The sequence below is a fragment of the Solanum dulcamara genome, chromosome 11 (assembly GCF_947179165.1).
Source record: "Solanum dulcamara chromosome 11, daSolDulc1.2, whole genome shotgun sequence".
Lineage (NCBI taxonomy): Eukaryota > Viridiplantae > Streptophyta > Magnoliopsida > Solanales > Solanaceae > Solanum > Solanum dulcamara.
In genome coordinates this window covers 16,055,353-16,079,957 of record NC_077247.1, presented here as the reverse complement: position 1 = coordinate 16,079,957, position 24,605 = coordinate 16,055,353, and positions in this window count along the sequence as shown.

Below are 24,605 nucleotides of genomic sequence, written 5' to 3'. Positions count from 1 at the left end.
GCATCTCCCAGTTTGAGCCACCCCCAGCGCGTGCCTGATCATCCGTAGCGGTGCCAGATTCGGACTGTGGTGAGCTCCGACGTTTAGAGACTTGCTACATTCCCTCTTTTGCTCTGACTTGTATTTTATATATTTGAAAGTCAAATCTGTATTGTATATTTATACATATTGTCAGTTTTTAGTAGCTCCTATATAGGTGACACTAGGTCCGGGGTCTGGCCTAGTGTCAGTTTGTCATATCTTTTGATCACTAGCAGGCCCTTTGTATATTTGGTATCGTATTTATATATCTATTCTTTGGCCCGACTTTTCCTTGGTTATATTTTTTTCCCTTCCGTCTTCTTATGTTTTTCCCTTCCGTCTTGTGTTTGGCTTGCCTACTCGGGGTTATAGTAGGCGTCATCATGGTCCGAATTCGGGTCGTGACAAAAAAAATAACATTATGCTCAATAATTGAGGAACCACCCAGGGGACGGGTACAAGAAATTTATATACCCAAATTTAAATGTCGGGCTTGACAAAATAGTAAAGTTAAAGACTTAAGTTAATTAAAATTTAATTAAATATTTATATTTTATTTATGAATAATATATAAATAATTATGAAATTTATATATATAATTTTTCAGTTCAGTTTGGTTATTTTTGGGTTTATTTTTAGTAAAACCAAAACCAAAGCAAATAGTATCAATTTTCAAAAATTTTAACCAAAATCTAACCAAACCAAACATCAATTATTTTAATTGGTTTGATACGAATTGCGGTTTGATTTGATTTTTTAACCATAACGATAAACAACCCTAGAAATAATCTCAACATAACTTATTTCATTATATCTAATTCGTAATTTGTATTCAAACAAACGCCCCTAATTAGTACAAAAGGGAAAAAGGCAAAAGGCGAGTATTGTGGTGAAAGGAAGAAGGCATCCGAATATTCAAGGCGGATATTCTTATTTCTCACCTACATAAGTTGACGCTTTTGTCCTTTCACTCCAAGCTTCACCACTTTTGCCCATAAAGTTTGGAGACCCTATATTCTTCCGCTGCAAACATATACTCCTTCATGTCGAATTGTTGAATTTTTTTTACATAATTTAAAATATATGAATTTTTCATATTTAAGAGAATTGTTAGATTTTCTTTTTATATTTATCTTTTTTTTTTAATAAGAGTCTTAACTACTTTATTTTTTTAGGTGAATAGTTTAGACGACAACAACAACAACAACAACGACCCAGTGAAATTCCAAAACGTGGGGTCTGGGGAGGATAAAGTGTACGCAGACCTGACTCCTACCAAGGTAGGACGGCTGTTTCCAAAAGATCCTCGCCTCAGTAAAATCAAAAAAGAAGTCAGATAAGAATAAGAAGTTCAAAGCGATATGGAAAAGTAAATAACGAAAGCAACCCAAATAATATAGAGCAATCAAAATAGAGAAAGTAATGGAAGTAATGAAAGTAATATATAATAGATAATAACAGACGTCAGACCACAGGAAATTATAGTGCGCTGATACGCCTACTAATAAGGAAGAATGACAAGACTATGAACTAGCCTTCTACCCTAATGTGGGTCCTCCACACCCTCCTATCTAAGGGCATGTCCTCGGTAAGTTGTAATTGCATCATGTCATGTCTAATCACCTCTCCCCAATATTTCTTCGGCCTACCCCTACCTCTTTTGAAACCATCCATGGCCAACCCTCACACCTCCGCATTGGGACATAGGTGAATAGTTTAGAAAAAAAAATTATCCTTAAATATTTTTCTTAAAGAGAGTAACATACCCCAACAATTCACTTAATATGGATTAGAGAGATTTTACTTTCTTTGGGCCAATTTAAATAGTACTAATGAAATTCAAAATTTAAATTTCTAAATTTTGATCATGAATTTAGACATACTTTTTAAAATAATATTCGCATATTTGGATTCGCCTAAAAATTAAAAATTATAATAATTAATATTTTAAAATATTTGAAAGGCACATAAAAAAAAATTGGACAAAGAAAACATGGTTAGAAATTTCAACTATATCTCAAAAATTGAGATGGAGAGAATATTTTATTTGATTGAAAATTGCGTATGTACCTTTTCCCTATGAGACACATTTGGCCTTTGTTAATATTCGAATATTTCTTTTGCTCTCGCCATTATAAAAGCGGCATATATTTGTTAAGACTCATAAAAGTTAAACCAAGAAAAATTTTGAATTTACCTTTCTTCACGAGAGTAATTATTTGAAGAAGTTTATTGAAAAGGAGGTTGTCGTTTTAGAACATATTCGATTATCTTTCGAAGAACTTAAAAATGTTAGAAACTTTTTGTCTTAATTTATGTTATGGTATTTGACCATGCAAAGAATTTAAATCATCATATTAAAAATAAAAAAGAAAGTTTAAAGTTAAATAAACCCCTAACAACTACTAAATTTAAAGGGAAGTGCAAAGTAAAATGAAATGTGGAGCAATAAGAAAGTAGTGTTATATAAATTGGGACGAAGGGAGTATAAACAATGACAACTGACTCAGTAGTGGACCACTGAACTAAGAACTAGAATGTGTTAGGTAGTGTCATTTAACGTCTGTTTGAATTTACTTTTGACTTTTAATTTAGTAAAAATTACTTGGTGGGTATCTTTTAATAAATAATTACTGATTTTAGTGATACTTTTTATTTATTATCATTTATAGCAATACATAGTAATACTTTGTTAAATCTGCTATGTATTAAAAGTGAATTATGCATGCAATATAAATGTACTATAAGTATTTTAAAATATATTATGCTTGTTTGGTAAGAAATTGAAACAATGTATTATAAGTGTATTAAAGTGTGTATAAAATGTATATCCATGAAGAAAAATTTTATTATATGTGTTTTATAAATTATTCTCGGTAATATGTATTAAAACTGTATTATAAATGTATTATAAAAAACTATTATTGCTATAAATAGTAAATATTTTTCTAATATAACATATCTATGTAAGTTTTCCTTTAATTTATAAGCCAAAAGTCATAAATTAGAAATTCTAATTTATGACTTTTGATTTTTTAAAAAATTATTTTAGTTTAAAATTAATTGCTTATAAATATTTTTTAAATTTATCCAAATACTTCAAAAATGCTTAAAAACTATTTTGACTTAAAAATACTTAAAACAAGCGAATTCAAACCGGCTTTGTAACACATTTTCTCCTTTCTAGTAGTGTCACGTAGCAAATTAGCAATACTTTCTCCGACCTCTAGTTAATTCCTTGACGGGAACAATGTTGTTTACAAATCAGTATCCCCTCACTATCTATATAGAATTACCTAGGCTTCAAATGGATTCCATAGCCACAGACAATTAATTAAATAAAAATATTAGCAACCTCCATCCAACAATCCTGCATGAGTGCCGTGCAGAAACTTCACTAGATAGCAGCATTTCGTTAAGGAAGAGTTATGCAAAATGACAAAATATTTAATGGTTATTATGTATTTAAGTTATAATTTCGATTAATTATTAAATGTAGCTACAGTTTAATTAAGTTTTCTATTTAATTTGTATAATTCAATTCCGAATTGTATAAATTTAGAATTTGTATAATTCAATTCCTAATTATATAAATTCAAAATTTATGTATGTTTACCCTAGCTATTTGTATACAATTTGTTGATACATTTATTTTGTATAAGTTATAAAAAAATCATAACTATATAAATTCAAAATTTGCATATAATTATCCTGTTTGTATATGATTTGTTGATACACTTGATTTGTATAAGTTCTGAAAATTCTTAAATGTATAAAAACAAAATTAGGATATACTTATCCTATTTTGTATATTAACAGGTGATATATACAAACAGAGTTCTGAAAAGTTTATAAATGTATTAATACAGATTTTTTATATACTTACCATGTTTGTATACAGACAATCGAAATATACAAACGAAAATATCCATAGCAAACCAAACTATAGCTATGGAGAGTAATTAGGCAAACTGCAGCTAAAGAAATTATTAATATACTTATATTAGCTATTTGTGAAATTTACACTTTCATTAAAAAGCTTTGAAACTTGACTATGATATCCATATGCCATGATTTTTAGTCCATCTTGACTAGGTTTGACAATTGTAACGACTTGTCCCCATCGTTATGAATAAATCACTGGAGAAGAATTTTCGGTCAGAAAACTTCGGGTAGTAACTTTGGAAAAATTTAGCCTAAGCCAAACTTGGACGAATTCTGAGTCAGGAGAGGTCTAAGGTGATCATGTGAATGGTGGGGGATCGAATCTCTAATTTGAGTGGGTAAGCCGATATCCAAGATGATACGGAGTATTTATAGCATCGCGGAATCGCATTCAGTGGAGTAAAATTCCAGAAATTGAATTTGGCGTGAAGGGTATACTTTAATACGTCTTTGAAATGGGGTGTGTTGCGAAATGGGAGCTTAAAACTCAAACTCCGAGCTCACTGTTTTCGCATATCCCGATAGAGCAGGATTTCTGTGACAAGAGCGGGGCGCCAGAGCGAGATGAGTCCCGATAGAGTGGGTAGTCGCGACTAAACTCGAAAAAAACCCCAAAAACGGTCCTTTTCTGCAAAACTAGTTTCTAGAACGATAGGAGGTGACCTAGGACGATTTTCATCAATTTCCCACGGAGTTCCACGCTTAAGGTAAGGATTTTACTTCCTAAACTCATCCTTTTGATTCCTAAAAATTATGGTTGATAATCATTGGGGGAGGGTTTGAACTGAAACTAGTGATGGAAAATAACCATAGGGTGGGGTTAGTATCATGGTCCTTAGCCTAGGAGGGAATCATGTTATAATTCTTGTGAATTAGGCTATTTTATTGATACTTGTGTATATGTGACTTGTTTTTAGACCAAGAACTAGTAGAAAAAACCCGAAAAGGAAAAACTCTGGCATCTTAGAGTTGTTGAAGCTTGAATTCAAGGTAGGTGGTGATTTTGTTTCCCATACGCTTTTATATACTTGTTAAATTACTTCATGATATGCATATGTGTATATGAATAGGGAAATATGTTAGAATATATGTGAAGTGATCACTTGCTGGCCTGTTGTGTGATGAACTTGTTCTTTGTGATATGATATTGAATACTGAATGAAATTGTGATTGTTTACATGCTGAAATCGGGTGTCACGTTTCGACTGTTGACACCCAATTTTGATCGATCTATAACGTATTTTCGGACTGCTATTTGACTGAGTGAGTATTTTAAAACTTATCTTTTTTTTTTAATTTTTTTTATATTTAAGTTTTATCCAATCAATTACATATTTTGGTGTTCATAATTTACAAAATTTTATTATTATTGTGATTATTATTTGTTTTATTATTATTATTTTATATGAAAAGTTATTACTTATTTACTTATTTTATGTGTGTAGTATTTGTTTAATTAAATAATAATTCATTTATTTGTCCTCCAAAATATTTAAATTATAACCTTCTCTATTCAATTTTATTTCAATCCTAATCTTTTTCATTCAATTCATGTCATTTTTAGTCAATTTATTGTACAAATCTTATCAATTCTAGCCCATTTAAATGTAATTTGGCTAAATTCTAAGTCCCAAACCCCAACCTTTTAATCCTAGACGTCCATTTCATCAAGATCAACGGCCGAGATCGATTCATATAACTTTCATTTCATTAAGATGCACTGACAACCCGACCTCCGCAAGCCGCCGCCTCACCTCTCTCTCTCCTCTTCCTCCACTCTCCTCTATCTTCTGCCTTTCGAAACCAGAGAAACCCCTCCGTCGACCACCACAACAGTGCCGTCCCGTGCTCCTCTCTTTCGCTTCATCTCCGGCGAAGCCTCGCCGGCAAGACGAGCTTCTCGCGGTTCCACCGGCGGTGCGAAGCAGCCAGCGCCTCGTCTCCTCCTCCCCTTCTCGTCTCTCGAGTCGCCACTCCACCGGAGAGAGACTACTGTTTTCTTTGACCAAGCAAAACTCCGGTCAGCAGCAACAAAAGCTCCACCGCTCCGCCGACGATGGTGAAAGATCAGTGCCTCAACACTGTCCGATTAAGCTCGAGGTTTTGGTTCATTAAAGGCGCATCTTGTCAGATCCGTCCAGGTTTGCTTACCTTCTTCTTCCTTCTAAGTTTTCAGATTATCCCATGCTTAAGATTCATGACTTCTGCCTCCTGAAATTCTCTTATGTTTGATGATCTTTTACTTATTCAGTGCATTTATTGCTGATTTTTAGATTTGATTCATATGATTGTGTGTTAGTTTGTGTCTTTAAGAACTCAGATTATTATGCTCTCTTTAACATGTGTGCAAAATCATAGTGGGTCTCAATTTTGTTGAAATACATGTTTTACTGCCTAAACTTTGAGTTTCAAATTAATATATCTTCTAATGCTTGAATTTTAGGAATTGTAGTCGGTCGTGTTATTAGTTTTTATTTTTTTATTTTATCTTGTTGTTAATTTCAAATCAGTCTTCTTTTTTAAGTGATTGCCCCTTTTAGGATTATGCTCTTATTTTGGTAAGAACCTATTCATATCTCTTAATTTGGGTATCTTATTTAATTAGCTAATTGATTATTATGTGCTCTTAATTTGATTTGGGAAAAGTTTAGTACTTCACTAATTTGGGTATCTTATTTAATTAGCTAATTGATTATTTTGTGCTCTTAATTTGATTTGGGAAAAGTTTAGTACTTCACTAATTATGGTAAATCTAGCATAATTTGGGGATGAAAAAACTTTATGATTTATATATGTCACGACCCAACCCATCGGGCCATGCGGACACTTACTCTAATACCTAGATAGAAGAATCCTTATAGAAATAACATGCGGAAGTTTAACAATTACCAATAATAGGCCAAAAAACTTATGAAATCACTTTATATCAGCTTAAAACTCTTATGATTTATTACAAGGAACAATCTAACACCCTCAAGGATACTAGTCTAAATAAGTACAGGAGCTTCTAAAGATACAGAGTATAAACAAAAATATGACACAGCTCCCACCATAAGGATTGAAGAGTAGAAGCTGTTGGAGACTCATCTTTGTTTTCACCTATGAAACATCACTGATCCTACAACCAGACTATACCAAGTGGCATAGCATGAGCAGTATCGGTACAAACAACACGTACTGGTAGGCATCATCGTTCAATCCGATACCCATCGCATAATATAAAGAAATCAACAAGAAGAAAGCATGCTCTTAAGGAAATACACCGCCAAACCTTTATGCACAACTCTTACCATTCTCAATAACCTCATTAAATTCATTCAAGCCTAACTCTCATCCTTTTTAGTTGGTCCGCTGCCAACTCTAATACAAATCAAGACTTAGCCCTCCTGGCACATAGAGGAGTTTTCAACTATGGATCACCACTTACTCTGTCTAACCAGCCAACTTCCCTTAGCTTACACACCAACACATGGATCTAGAGTATTTAACACCTCACTTGGCAGAGGGAAACATTTAGGGGGACTAAGGCTTACCTTCTAGTCATATTGGCTTGCCATGGCGGCACCTAGCCCGTTCTGGCGGGCTCTCCACAACGGGATTCCTACCGCTAAGGCGGCCTGCCCGGAGACAGAACTTTAAATAAACTCCAAATCCCCTTTTTAACTCATGTGCCCACAGGACATCAACAATACCTAACTATTAAGTCATTAATCTCACTTCTTAACGCATTGATTGATTTTCACTTGTTTACCGACAACCTCATAACTACTATGTGGACGCATCTAGCACTCATAACATAATTCGAATAGGCATATAGAAGAACACATTATCAATGTACCATTTCAGGGGCAATATATAGTTTCACAAGGTAAATCTCAATTACAACAGTCAACATAGCTACACTTGGACCTTCGGTTCTTTCATATCAACCACCACAAAAAATGGGCGTGTTCAATTATGTTTGAGTTAGTTTCTTAATTATTAACCATATAATCAAGATCAATTCACAGATGATAGTCACACAATAGTTCTCTCATGGAATCCATACCCAAATCATATGTGTGTCGGAACGTGACACCCGATCCAATATATGTGTCGGAACGTGACACCCGATCTTATATATATGTCAGAACGTGAAACCCAATTTAATATATGTGTCGGTATGCGACACCCAATCCAATATCACAATCTCAACCACAACCACTTGTCCACAACGAATATTTCACATACATGCACAATCAAATAATAGGTTCATTGCATGCAATTTCATAATTAGTCATTTCATTAGTTTCATTCTATCTTCCCTTCATTAACAATATCTCATCAAACCTTCTTTATTCAAGGCATCACTTTTGATAGAACAAGTTCAAGATTATGAATTTTACGGTCTTGAGATTATAGGCCAATCACAATAATATATCATTCACCCAACAATAACGATTAAATGCATGGTAAACATCACAATATTACCCAATAATTATTAAAATTCTCTCTATGAGATAGTCTAAACCATAGCTTACAACTACAGGCCATCAAATAGGTTCATGGCATGGGATCTATCAACAGTAAGTTATTCACATTTACCCTTTATTTCATGACTCGCATTACTCAAGTAATTCACAGGGAATAATCAACATAAACACATACAATCATTGTATAAGCAAATATTTATATGTATCAATAGCCCATAATTCCCAAGTCTCAGAATTCCGTTATGACCCAGCTATTGTCTATACTTAATCTCACAAGAATCATTGGCCTTCTAATAATTTCAGCTTGATTGACATTCAAAAAATAGGTCTTTATCACTAATCACATAATAATTATGATCCACAACATACATTCCCACTCTAAACAACAATTGACAATCATTCAACAATCTAGACTCCGTTCCCAAAGGCCTAGGCATGAAATCTCCCGTCAATCTACATTATATTAAGCAATGGGAACAAATTTATAGCTACTCAATTGAGAAAATCTGGCCTACCTGGGCGTCAAGCAATTGTAGAAGGATTATAGCACGATCCTTGACTTTTGGAAGGATAAACTATGGAGATGGGCCTGAAATTTGTGGGTTGTGGCCTTCCTTGCGTTAGAAATCTCTTCTCCCCTTCTCTCCAAGCCTAGAATAGTTTATTGGGGGTTTCTAGGGTAACCCTCATCTATTTTGGCACTTAGGGGATGAATGAGATAATAAAAAGATGCCTCCTTTACATTCTGGTGGCTCAAATCCCGCTTTGGCGGTCCAACATGGATAGTGCTCAGTAAAATGGGCATAATCTTTTACTCGAAACTCCAAATGAGGTAAATTTGGTGGCGTTGGAAAGAAAACTCATACAATTTTAATTTGATAGGTCATGAGCCACTATTATTTATAGGCTGAGAGTTATGGTCGTTTGAAGTTGATCCTAGTTTAAACTCAAGTCCGAAACTTAATCGGAAAGATACTTTTAACTTAACTTTGATTTAGGATCATAGTACGACCTTAGTTCATAGCTAATTCACTCGCGTGCCAAGAAATTGATCCTAGTCTTATGACGAATGAGATCCGTATGCCTTTACCGCATATATTTTTAGTAACGACGGGATAGGTCGTTACAATGTACCTTAGTACTTGTTTATATTTGGTAAATTTTGATCTCTTTTAACATAGTGAACTGATTTATTTAATAAAGGAAAGAAATTTCCTTGATTTGCTCTAACTGATTTTTTTCAATCTAGTGGTAAGCCTTTTACTATGTAATTAACATCTTGTTACACGACAAAGGACGACATTTTTTTTTATCACAGTGAACACATTTTTGACATCTCTGGACTCTTTTGTTTTTCACTTTAAATACTAACCAAAAGTAATAGATACTACGATAAGGAAGACGACTCTCAACTCTCTCTGTCTCGGGTTACTTGTTTTGTTGTTTGAGTTCTTATTTGTTATCTTCTCAACCGGTTAGTAACATTTAATAGCACAATTTTATTTCTTACATACGCCATTCTTTGTATCCTATTTAAATTTTATGTTACATTAAAGGAAGCACCTAGGTTAGTCCCCTATCTTTCTCCATATGCGTGTGGTGGTTCTATTTTCTATTATAATTCAACTGTGCATATGTTATCATCTTTCTCTTGCTCATTGATATGAAAACTACATAATCATTATATATATTTTGTGTTATTGGTATATCTGTAATCATTTACAATTTATTGAATATAAATTTGTAGAATGGTTCAATTTATATTAAATTCAAGATATATTAGTTCAAATAAATATTTTGGATTAATAAAATTGGGTCAATTATTTAAGCCCAATAAATGTGGATTTAATTAAAAAAACTAAATCCATTGATTTGGGCTATAAAGATGACTCCACTTTGTTAAGCCCAATATCATCTCATCCTAGAGGTCCATTTTTATGCCACATATCAAAGTTAGGTGGCAATCCAAGTCAAATTAAATAAGCCACTAGAATTATGCCATGTGCCAAAGTTAGGTGGCAATCCAAGTCAAATTAAATAAGCCACTAAAATTATGCCACGTGTCAAAGTTAGGTGGCAATCCAGGTCAAATTAAATAAACCACTAAAATCATGTCACATGTCAAAGTTATGTGGCAATCTAAGTCAAATTAAATGAGCCACTAGAATAATGCCACATGTCTATGTGACATGTTCTGACCAATCAAATTAAAACTCTTCAACAAAGAAATTTGATTGGTCAGTTCCAACCAACCAATCAAATCACATCCTCATACCACTCCCTACAACTATAAATAGGGGTCCTCATTATTCTGAAAGGGGAGGTTTTTGGAAGAACAAGAAGCAAGAAGAGAGCTCGTGGATCAAAGGCCGCAAATTCTCTACAAAGCTACAAAGTTCAAGCAATCAAATTCAAGTTTAAGTTCAAGATCAAGAACGAAGACAAATATCAAAAAGTTCGAGATCAAGTTACTTGTTCATATTTATCGTTCGTCATAACCATACAAGTGTTCGTGACGAATAATTCAAATCCAAATTCGAAGACGTAGATTCAAGATCAAGCTATTCAAGCCCTTGACTCTAAATCAAATTCAAATTCAAGTTCAAGTTCAACGCGTTTCATATTATTTGAAGAATCAGAGGATTATTATAGAGATTGTAACCGCATTACATTTTGAAATCAAATATTACACTTTGTTACTCCAATTTTCTGGTCTTGATTCAAGCCGAGAAAAGTAAATAATCAAGACCGGAAAATTGGAGTAACAAAGTGTAATATTTGATTTCAAAATATAATGCGGTTACAATCTCTATAATAATCCTCTGATTTTTCAAATAATATGAAACGCGTTGAACTTGAATTTGAAATTGAATTTGATTTAGAGTCAAGGGCTTGAATAGCTTGATCTTGAATCTACGTCTTCGAATTTGGATTTGAATTATTCGTCACGAACACTTGTATGGTTATGACGAACGATAAATATGAACAAGTAACTTGATCTCGAACTTTTTGATATTTGTCTTCGTTCTTGATCTTGAACTTGAATTTGATTGCTTGAACTTTGTAGCTTTGTAGAGAATTTGCGGCCTTTGATCCACGAGCTCTCTTCTTGCTTCTTGTTCTTCCAAAAACCTCCCCTTTCAGAATAATGAGGACCCCTATTTATAGTTGTAGGGAGTGGTATGAGGGTGTGATTTGATTGGTTGGTTGGAACTGACCAATCAAATTTCTTTGTTGAAGAGTTTTAATTTGATTGGTCAGAACATATCACATAGACACGTGGCATTATTCTAGTGGCTCATTTAATTTGACTTAGATTGCCACATAACTTTGACATGTGACATGATTTTAGTGGTTTATTTAATTTGACCTGGATTGCCACCTAACTTTGACACGTGGCATGATTTTAGTGGCTTATTTAATTTGACTTGGATTGCCACCTAACTTTGGCACATGGCATAATTCTAGTGACTTATTTAATTTGACTTGGATTGCCACCTAACTTTGATATGTGGCATAAAAATGGGCCTCTAGGATGAGATGATATTGGGCTTAAGAAAGTGGAGTCATCTTTATAGCCCAAATCAATGGATTTAGTTTTTTTAATTAAATCCACATTTATTGGGCTTAAATAATTGACCCAATTTTATTAATCCAAAATATTTATTGGACTAATATATCTTGAATTTAATATCAATTGAATCATTCTACAAATTTATATTCAATAAATTGTAAATGATTACAAATGCCCCCTGCTTCATGTCTTGTCGAGATATTTTATCTTTTGAAGACTAGGCTTGAAGTATTACTTGTAGGATAATGACATGCCATTTATTTTGAGATGTACCGTGAATTCATACTATATTGATGCACCCCTTCATCATTGTTGGAGTAGGAATGTAGCAAATTAGTTATATCCAATGAGGATTAGGAAAGAGAAGAAAAAAAAATAATTTTTTTTTCTCACGTTTTTTTTTTCACGTTTTTTTTTTGGGTGTTTACTTGTCATGCAAGATTCCACCACTAATTGGAATCCGATTAGGAGTCAATTTTGTAGAAGCCTAATTCAAGTTTGAATCTAATTATAATAGGTGCTAATAAACCTCTATAAATAGATGTCTGACCTTCATTGTTTTGCAGCAATGTGGCTTGACGATCAGCGCCGTGGTACTTTCTTCTTTCTTTTCTTTGATTTTCAACAACCTTTTCCTCATCTTGACATGTCTGTCGTAGAAAATTCATATTTTATTGTAGATACGTAAGAATCATGAACGGCGTGATTTTCTAGAAACTAGACTTCTCGATTTACAACATATCCAAAATTGAGAATTTTATACTTTCATGACCGTTTTAGATAATTTATTTATTTATTTTTTTCACGTTTTTTTTCCCACGTTTTTTTTTTGCAAATGCCTACCCTTTATTCTGTCTTCCAAATCTAATTAGAATTCTGAAAGGACACACTTCTTTTAGAATATGGATAGCCCAAATTTTCACAATTTCACTTCCAATTAGGATTTGGAGAGAATAAATTTGTATCATTTTATTAGAGTTCTACCAAAAAAGTAATTACAATTACTTTGGAAGAAGGACTCTCTTACCATCACTATTTGTCTATAAATACTCTCTCCTTCTATTTATTTTCATCATTGGTATTGACAGTTTTGATATTCCTTTTTGCACATCCTCTTGAGTTCATCAACATATGAGGTACTTTTTTTTTAATATATATGTATATATTATTATTATTATTATTTTTTTTAATGAAAATATTATTTCATATGCAATAAACTTTTATTCTATTGGTCCAAGTCAAAGACTTTACACCGTCTGAGACAAAGACTTTACATAATTTGTGGCAAGGAAAAGGCAATCCATAGTCCGAGCTAAAGACTTTACACCGTCTAAGGCAAACACTTTACATGATTTATGACAAAGACTTTACACCGTCTGAGTCAGAGGCATTCCATAGTCCAAGCTAAAGACTTTACACCGTCTGAGGCAAAGACTTTACATGATTTGTGGCAAAGAAAAGGCATTCCATAGTCTGAGCTAAAGACTTTACACCGTCTAAGGCAAAGACTTTACATGATTTGTGGCAAAGACTTTACACTGTCTGAGTCAGAGGCATTCCATAGTCCGAGCTAAAGACTTTACACCGTCTAAGGCAAAGACTTTACAGTTTTTATGGCAAAAACTTTACACCGTCTGAGTCAGAGGCATTTCATAGTCCAAGCTAAAGACTTTACACCGTTTGAGACAAAGACTTTACATGATTTGTGGCAAAGAAAAGGCATTCCATAGTCCAAGCTAAAGACTTTACACCGTCTAAGGCAAAGACTTTACATGATTTGTGGCAAAGAAAAGGCATTCCATAGTCTGAGCTAAAAACTTTACACCGTCTAAGGCAAAGACTTTACACCGTCTGAGTCAGAGGCATTCTATAGTCCGAGCTAAAGATTTTACACCGTCTAAGGCAAAGACTTTACATGATTTATGGCAAAGACTTTACACCGTCTGAGTCAGAGGCATTTCATAGTCCAAGCTAAAGACTTTACACCGTCTGAGGCAAAGACTTTACATGATTTGTGGCAAAGAAAAGGCATTCCATAGTCCGAGCTAAAGACTTTACACCGTCTAAGGCAAAGACTTTACACCGTCTGAGCTAAAGACTTTACACCGTCTAAGGCAAAGACTTTACATGATTTGTGGCAAAGACTTTACACCGTCTGAGTCAGAGGCATTCTATAGTCCGAGCTAAAGATTTTACACCGTCTAAGGCAAAGACTTTACATGATTTATGGCAAAGACTTTACACCGTCTGAGTCAGAGGCATTTCATAGTCCAAGCTAAAGACTTTACACCGTCTGAGGCAAAGACTTTACATGATTTGTGGCAAAGAAAAGGCATTCCATAGTCCGAGCTAAAGACTTTACACCGTCTAAGGCAAAGACTTTACACCGTCTGAGCTAAAGACTTTACACCGTCTAAGGCAAAGACTTTACATGATTTGTGGCAAAGACTTTACACCGTCTGAGTCAGAGGCATTCTATAGTCCGAGCTAAAGATTTTACACCGTCTAAGGCAAAGACTTTACATGATTTATGGCAAAGACTTTACACCGTCTGAGTCAGAGGCATTTCATAGTCCAAGCTAAAGACTTTACACCGTCTGAGGCAAAGACTTTACATGATTTGTGGCAAAGAAAAGGCATTCCATAGTCCGAGCTAAAGACTTTACACCGTCTAAGGCAAAGACTTTACACCGTCTAAGGCAAAGACTTTACACCGTCTAAGGCAAAGACTTTACATGATTTGTGGCAAAGACTTTACACCGTCTGAGTCAGAGGCATTCCATAGTCTGAGCTAAAGACTTTACACCGTCTAAGGCAAAGACTTTACATGATTTGTGGCAAAGACTTTACACTGTCTGAGTCAGAAGCATTCCATAGTCCGAGCTAAAGACTTTACACCGTCTAAGGCAAAGACTTTACACCGTCTGAGTCAGAGGCATTCCATAGTCCGAGCTAAAGACTTTACACCGTCTGAGGCAAAGACTTTACATGATTTGTGGCAAAGACTTTACACCGTCTGAGTCAGAGGCATTTCATAGTCCAAGCTAAAGACTTTACACCGTCTGAGGCAAAGACTTTACATGATTTGTGGCAAAGACTTTACACCGTCTGAGTCAGACATAGGTTTTGCTCAAAGAATATAATCGTCCATTATTGAGATTCATTACCATGATTATTGAATTACTAATTTAAGCGCTAACATTTTTTATTTTGTTTTTTACAGATTGAATCATGATTTACTTTAGAGATTTGACTTTCTCTTCTTCAGAGTTGCGATACCTTTTGTGTTTCGATAGTACAAGAGATATATCATTGTATGAGAGCACCAAGCCAGGATAGGCTCAATTTATCAGAAACCAAGCTTCTTAACATATCCAAAATTTATAGTTCAAGTCCTGCAGGATAGTTCTAAGCAAACTTCAAAAATGAATTTCACATACAGAAGAGCTGACAGGTTCACATTTGCATGATCTTATTAAAAGAAAATATTTGTATCTTAGCGTAGAGAATCCAAAAAAACTATAACATGTACAATAATCACAGCTAATAGCTTTATGGATTTGTACGAATATTTCTTTGAAGTCAATTCAAATTCTGTCTTGATTGGCCCTTTTTAATTCACACGTCATATATGAAAATATACAAGAACATTGTGATGTTCAAATAGCAGTGTGCCCCATTTCTTTTGAACTTATGAGACTAAAATTTAGGATGTAACTCATGGATTATGGTGGAGAGGGTCAAGAGAGACTATGAATTCTTTGGATACTCATGTGACTGAACTCAGAATGTAATTCTAAGCGCCTATGTACCTCACTGAAGAGGATCAAGTCATAACGTAGTTCTGAGAGATTTTTTTTTTGGTTCTAACTTTTGCCTAGGCCGCCTCTTTCGAGATTTTCAACCTAGCAGACATTTTTTTTATGGGGTGCCGTGCACAGTTTATGCTCTTGCGGGCCAGGAGTAACATGCAGTTTATACTCGTACCTTAAGGAGTGTGTTTCTTTTCTTCAAGGATAGTATCTCTTTATGAACTTTCCGTTAATGGGGCCAATGCGCAATCCTTCTGAGTCAACCAGTTTGTAAGCGCCACTTGAGTATACTTTTTGTACCACATATGGTCCATCCCATTTGGCGGAGAACTTGCTTCCAGACCGACGAGAAGTAATAATGGGCCTTCTTACAACAAGAACTTGATCACCCACTTGGAAGCATCTAAGACGAACCTTCTTATTAAAAGATCGAGCTAGACGAGCTTGATAACATTGCAGACTTTGTTGGGCCTCTAGTCTTTTTTCTTCAAGAGCCTCCAATTCTTCAAGGCGCAACCGAGCATTTTCTTCATCAGTGAGCCCTTCTTGAATGGCAAGGCGCAATGAAGGTATTTGACGTTCAAGTGGAAGAACTGCTTCAACTCCATAAATAAGAGAGTAGGGAGTCGCTTGTGTTGGCGTGCGATACGTAGTCCTATATGCCCAAAGAGCCTCTTCCATTCTTTCATGCCAATCTCTCTTAGACTTGGAAACAACTTTTTTCAACAAGTTGCAGAGTGTCTTGTTAAATGCTTCAGCGAGACCATTAGCAGCTGCATAATACATAGAGGAATTGCGTTGCTTGAAGCCAAAAAGATCACATATCTTCGTCATTAACTTGTTATCAAATGGCTTGCCATTATCTGTCAATATGTATCGAGGAATACCAAAACGGTAGATAATATTAACTCGAATGAAGTTGGCGACATTCTCTCTCTTTACTTCTCTAAGAGAAACAGCTTCTGCCCATTTTGAGAAGTAGTCAGTTGCAGCCAGGATGTACAGATGTCCACCAGAGGACTTAGGCAATGGTCCAACAACATCCAAACCCCAAGCTTCAAATGGCCATGAGGCAATAGTTGGGTGCAATACTTCTGGGGGTTGATGTATAAAATTCGCATGGAATTGACAAGCTTTACATCTTCGGACGTAATCCAAGCAATCTTTCACCATGGTTTGCCAGTAATATCCCATCCTTTTTATGTGAAAATGAAGTTTTGGTCTAGACTGATGCGCTCCACATACTCCAGAATGCGCTTCTTGCATAGCTTGAGTAGATTCATCTGCCCCCAAACATCGTAAGAGAACTCCATCGAACGACCGTCTGTAAAGTGTATTTTTATAATAAAGAAAACGAGGGGCTCGTCGTCGTATTTCTGTTCTTCTTCGAAGGTTTTCTGGCAATATTCCATAACACAAATAATCTATTATTGGTTGTCGCCAATCGTCAATTTCAGCTTCCGAAGTGGCGATAACTTGTCGAAATTCTTCTTCATGCTCATTTGGAGGCGGAGTTATCCATCTTTGGCAAACCACAACTTGTATTTCATCAGGAGATACCAATGCAGAAGCTAAAGCTGCCAATGCATCAACCTTTTTATTTTCCTTTCTTGGGACATGTTGAATAGTCACCTCTCCAAGCCACCCTATCATCTTTTGAGCGTAATTACAGTATGTGATTAACTCAGGCTTCCTTACTTCATAATTACCCAAGACTTGATTGATCACCAACTTGGAATCCCCAAAAACTTGTAGTTGCAATTGTTTCATATCAATGGCCATCTCAAGCCCAAGTAAGAGTGCTTGATATTCAGCAACATTATTGGAGCAGTTTTGTGTTAGAGTGAAGGAGTATGACAAAACTTCTCCATGGGAAGTGACAAATACCACTCCAGCACCGGCCCCTTCACGATGTGCAGCACCATCAAAATACATCTTCCAAGGTGGCTGAATTTCCACTAGCATTGCGTCTTCATCAGGTAATTCATCAGATAGCTCCCAATCATTCGGAATTGGATGATTGGCCAAGAAATCTGCTAGCACTTGTCCTTTTACTGCCTTCTGAGATATATACACAATCTCAAATTGTTGAAACTGGAGGTACCACCTTGCTAGCCTATCACTTAAGACAGGCTTGGACATGACAAACTTGATAGGATTCGCTTTAGAGACAAGTTGTACAATATGAGCCTGGAAGTAATGCTTCATCTTCTGAATTGAGAACACGAGTGCCAGACATAACTTCTCAATAAATGAATACTTAATCTTGTTTTGTGTCATCATCCTACTCAAGTAATATAGGGCATTTTCTTTCCCTTCATCATTTTCTTATGCGAGAAGTGCTCCTACTGACCTTTTTTGTGCTGCAATGTATAAAATCAATGGTTTTTCAGGTATAGGATCTACAAGTACTGGAGGTTTCATCAGATAAGACTTTATGTTCTCAAAAGCATTGGTACAAGCTTGGTCCCATTCAAAAGGAACATCTTTCTTCATAAGGCGACTGAATGGTTGACATCTCCCAGCCAGATTTGAGATAAACCTCCTAAGATATGCTAATTTTCCTTGTAAGCTTTTCAACTCATGAATATTTTTTGGCTCAGGCATCTTCAAAATAGCATCTATCTTATCTTGATCAATCTCGATTCCTCGATGTCGACCAATAAAACCGAGAAACTTTCCCGAAGTAACTCCAAAGGCACATTTTAAAGGATTCATTTTGAGTTGGTATCTTCGAAGCCGTTCAAACACCATTCTCAGATCTTTCAAGTGGTCATCACTCTTCTTTGATTTTACTACTAAGTCATCGACATAACACTCAACATTTTTATGAAGCATGTCATCAAAAATATTCTGCATGGCTCGTTGATAAGTGGCTCCAGCATTTTTTAAACCAAAAGGCATCACTTTGTAGCAATATATACCTTTAGGAGAGCGAAATGCAGTAAGTTCTTCATCCTTTGGTGCCATGCGAATTTGATTGTATCTAAATGAACCATCCATGAAGGACATTGCCTCGTATCCAGTTGTAGCATCAATCATAAGCTCAGGGATTGGAAGAGGAAGTTCATCCTTAGGGCATGCATTATTAAGATCTCTAAAGTCAACACAAACTCGTATTTGGCCATTCTTCTTTCTTACAGGTACAATGCTTGAAATCCATGTAGGATATTTGACTTTACGAATAAAACCTGCTTCAATGAGCTTGTTAACCTCAGTTTCGATCAAAGGAACCAATTCAGGTCTAAAGCGACGTTGTGCTTGTTTAACAGGACGAGTACCTCATTTTACAGCAAGATGATGAACTGCAACTTTAGAGTCTAACCCTGGCATCTCTTTGTAACTCCAAGCAAATACATCCCTAAATTCCATAAGCAACTCAATATATTTCTTCTCTTCATCGTCATCCAGCGAAGCACTCACATATGTAGGCCTTATATCATCATCAACTCCAAGATTTACTTCCTTCAATGCATCAACAGTATTCTTTATCCCTTCCTCGAGTTCAGGTGGCACATCTTCAACATCCTCATCTTTTTGAGGATCACCATCATTAAAAGATATGTGATGGCATGCATGAATATTAACAAATCCATCATCAATTTTTGCATATAGTGGAGTACTTTCTTCGTCACAAATTGTGATGTGATTTGATGATCCCACACTTTCTTCATCTTCATCTCGCTCCTTAGTGTGAACTATGGTATGAGTTTTTGCTCTCAGAACATCTCCACATGAAACTACAAGTTTTGTTTCTCGCCTTATTCTAGAAGGGATCAAACTGGGCCAATTCTTGGGTGAATTATGCTCCCGGGCATATACCCGTTCTTCCACTGTTCTATAATCTCCTTGGCGCTTGTATTTCTTCTTCATTGGTCCCAATCGATCAAATACTGAAATTTTCGGAGTTGATTCTATTAGTCGATCAGATGCAGAAACCTTAGGAGTCATGCTACTAAGTCGATCAAACACAAAAGGCTTTTTGTTGAACATCATCGATTCTTCCACAGGGGTAATATAGTTGATGCTCATCCTTTTTATAGAGATTCAGATTGGTGACGGTTGTTTGTAACCCAGGCCTTCGCGCGATTGCTTGACATCATACCCTTTCTCTATCATCATCCTTTGAGTTGGATTTAGGCCATGATTTGCCCTTTCAATAACTTCATTTGGAAGCTTCCCTACTTTAGAAGCTTCATTGGGATTGTATCCTACTTTCACCAACAACTTATATGCATTCGGGTCAAAATCCTCATTTGTACGATTTTTAGGGAGTGATTCATGTAAATCATGATTCGATGGTCTGACAAATCCCTGTATCATTTTTGAAGGTGATTTGATCGCATCAATTTGCTTGATAGGGAATGTCAACTTACTACTCTGCAACTCAGAGGGTGGGATCTTGACTTTGTTTGTCTTTGGGACATAGTGAGAAACAGGAATCATTCTCTTGAAGATGCCTCACTTATCTTAGGTACTTTACTCATATCTGAAAGCGTTTTATCCTTTTCAATCATGACCCTCGCATTAGCAGGTGCTACATCAACCCTTTTTGTGATATCAGCAGGTATCACGTTATCAACTTTAACTTCTTTTGAAACATGATTCTTTAAGTAGAATTTTGCATCAGCAAAGTGCGCTTCCGTCTCGGTGAAAGGTTCATCATCAGCAACTACCTTCTTTTGAACCCCATCTTCAAAGTATTTGAAACATTGATGGTAGGTGGACGGTACTACTTTGTTCTCATGTATCCATGGTCTTCCTAACAAGATGTTATACGAGGTCTTTGAGTCAATAACATGTATCCATGCACTCGAACGCATATCCCCCATCGTTATATCTAATTTGACAGCACCAATGGCTCTCTGCCCCCCTTGGTTAAAACCTTGAATCATCAGACGACTTTCAGACAGTTCATTTATCGGTATTCCAAGTTCTTTCACAGTACGAATAGGGAGAATATTGACCCCAGATCCATCATCCACCATGATCCTATTTACTTTATGTCTACGCACAAAACCTACCATATATAAAGGACGATTATGCAACACTTCACCCAATAAAAGATCATCATTAGTGAATGTAAACTTCGCATCACAAGTGTCCACTTCTTCAGAGTGAGGCTTTATAGGGACTTCATGTGATGGAGGTATTGATGGTGATGAGCTTTCTACCTTCGTCTCTTCTTTATCAATGTTACAACACGAGGCCTTGGTGTCACGATGAGAAATCTTTTCACGAAACCAACTTGGCAAGAATTCCTCTAATGTCACCGGAGGACGTTGCTTTTGATAGTAATTTCTCTCGACTCTTGACTTCTTCACATTCTTCTTTACCCTTTGAGTTTTAGGGGTAGGTGGATGGCACCACTTTGTTCTTATCTTCGCTCTAGTCACTTGCTTATTTGGTTCTCCTTGCAAGCTCATTTTACGACGTCCTAGTCGTCTCACTAAAATCCATCCTTCATCATCAGTATAAGCAACGCAAGATTGGTTTTCCTCTAGAGATTTATCTTCCATATTACTTCATTCATCAAAGGAACAAGCGATGATACGTTAACATTTATTGGTTTGAAGTCACCAAATTTAATCATCTTTGATGGTGATGTGGCTAGGTCATCACCACTATCATGTATTTCGACAAAGTTGCAAAGAACTATGGGGTCAAGTGAACCAAAAGTGACAGAGACTTGATTTGAACTCTCTTTCTCATCTTCAAGCAATATCTTTCCTTCACGGGCCAAGTCCATAATCTTTTCCTTAAAGATAAAACACTTTTCAATAGGATGGCCCATCAAACGGTGATATTTGCAGTAATTTGGATCATTAGTCCTCCCAGCCTCATCTGGACGCTTCATTTCAGGTAGCTCAAAGAGTTTTAACGCCAGAAGCTCTTCGAAAATTGCTGGAACATCTGAGTCCAAGAAAGGATACTCTTTTGCCTGCATTTCCTTCAAAGTCAGCTTTCTACCAGCGTTATTCTGAAAAGTTGTGGTCTTCACCCTTTGATTCTTGCTTAGATTTGTAGCCACTTTCAAAGGTACGGCATTAACACTCATTGACTCCTTGTTTCCAAACTTAGGTGCCGATTTTTCCCCTTTCTTTACCTCCATTTTGTCTTTTCCCTTGCGAGGCCCATAAATAATTGGTCCTTCAATCCCGCTTGCAGACATGCTCAACTCCATATCATGAGCACGTGTGGCTAGTTCCTCAAATGATTTGGGTTTAATACCCTGTAGGATATAACGAAGTCCCCAACGCATTCCTTGAATACACATTTCTATTCCGGAAGTTTCACTAAGCCTATCCTTACAATTGAGGCTTGCATTTCTCCATCGGTTGATGAACTCAATGACGGATTCATCTTCCAATTGACGTGTATTTGTGAGTTCAACCATGCTCACAGTACGCCTTGTGCTATAGAAGCGATTAAGAAATTCATGCTCAAGTTGTTCCCAACTATCAATAGAGCCTGCCTCGAGATCCGTATACCAGTCAAAAGCATTTCCTTGTAAGGAGCGCACAAACTGCTTGACCAGATAATCTTCATATGTTCCAGCGTTATTGCAGGTTTCAACAAAATGGGCAATGTGTTGTTTTGGATTTCCCTTTCCATCAAATTGTTGAAATTTTGGAGGTTGATAACCTGCAGGCATCTTCAAAACATTGATTCTTGAAGTGTATGGCTTTGCATATGTGAATGATGACTTTGAAGACACGTCATACTTATCTTTGATAGTTCCCATAATGAAGTCCTTCAGTTGATGAATGGGAATTCCTCCTTCAGCAGATACTTGCAGCTCATCACCCACATTTATTTGCTTTGTAACTGAATCTCCCTTTTCTTGTATCATCGGACGTTTTCCAGGTGCATGACTTGAGTCCCCCTCCATAACATTCTCAACTCTGTCCGTCAACTTGACAATTCGATTATCCTGATCTTGCACATATTTTGTTAGACCTTCAATTGCCTTCATCAAACTCGCCAGTTGTTCTTCAACAGTTGAGGTGTTAGTCATCATCGCTTGGATGGCCGTTATGGATGATGGAGCAAAGCATGGATTTTCCCTCAAACTGAAATCTGTCTGAAACAAGTTACGTGGAGTGACTGAGGCAGATCTAGTGATCAAGACATCATCTTCATCTTGAATAGTGCAATTCCTCGTGTTAAAAGGACTAAGTCAAGCCAATGTCTTTTCAACAATATCAGCTATATTCTCTCCTTCTTCCAATTCATTCGGAAAGAATCTTGCCCCCTTTGAAGATGGAAGATCAAAAATAGGAACTGATGCGGACGGCACTTGAAGTGTTTGTTGTCCTAGCAAGTTTGCTCTGTTCCTAGTAATGGGTCCCAAACTTCCCATAGTAGCATCCAGTATGTTCTCCACCTCAGAGGAAAACTTAGAATCAGTAGCCTTAGCAATAATAGTCCTGGAGTCAAACTTCTTAGATGCCATTTAAGTGTTCTTGAAGTTTGATGATCGATGTGAAGAGATGAGAGGTAGAGATGGTCCCATTGGGCGTGCCAAAATTTGTAAACAACAAATTTTCGAGCCGAAAAAAGTAAATAATCAAGACCGGAAAATTGGAGTAACAAAGTGTAATATTTGATTTCAAAATGTAATGCGGTTACAATCTCTATAATAATCCTCTGATTCTTCAAATAATATGAAAGGCGTTGAACTTGAATTTGAATTTGAATTTGATTTAGAGTCAAGGGCTTGAATAGCTTGATCTTGAATCTACGTCTTCGAATTTGGATTTGAATTTTTCGTCACGAACACTTGTATGGTTATGACGAACGATAAATATGAACAAGTAACTTGATCTCGAACTTTTTGATATTTGTCTTCGTTCTTGATCTTGAACTTGAATTTGATTGCTTGAACTTTGTAGCTTTGTAGAGAATTTGCGGCCTTTGATCCACGAGCTCTCTTCTTGCTTCTTGTTCTTCCAAAAACCTCCCCTTTCAGAATAATGAGGACCCCTATTTATAGTTGTAGGGAGTGGTATGAGGGTGTGATTTGATTGGTTGGTTTGAACTGACCAATCAAATTTCTTTGTTGAAGAGTTTTAATTTGATTGGTCAGAACATGTCACATAGACACGTGGCATTATTCTAGTGGCTCATTTAATTTGACTTAGATTGCCACATAACTTTGACATGTGACATGATTTTAGTGGTTTATTTAATTTGACCTGGATTGCCACCTAACTTTGACACGTGGCATGATTTTAGTGGCTTATTTAATTTGACTTGGATTGCCACCTAACTTTGGCACATGGCATAATTCTAGTGGCTTATTTAATTTGACTTGAATTGCCACCTAACTTTGATATGTGGCATAAAAATGGACCTCTAGGATGAGATGATATTGGGCTTAAGAAAGTGGAGTCATCTTTATAGCCCAAATCAATGAATTTAGTTTTTTTAATTAAATCCACATTTATTGGGCTTAAATAATTGACCCAATTTTATTAATCCAAAATATTTATTTGGACTAATATATCTTGAATTTAATATAAATTGAACCATTCTACAAATTTATATTCAATAAATTGTAAATGATTACAATATCGTTTGCATTTTTTTTATGGCTTAGCAGGTTTTGAACTAAAGTTCAAGACAACGAAGAGTTCGCTTTGGTTGGGATTATATCGGAAGAAGTTGTTTATTTAGATCTTTCTCTTTGTGTATTTCTTTCTTTGAAATATTATGTTATTCGGTCTTGTAATAATGTTGTAAACGCTCTCTAAATAATAAATAAATTGGGGACAGTCT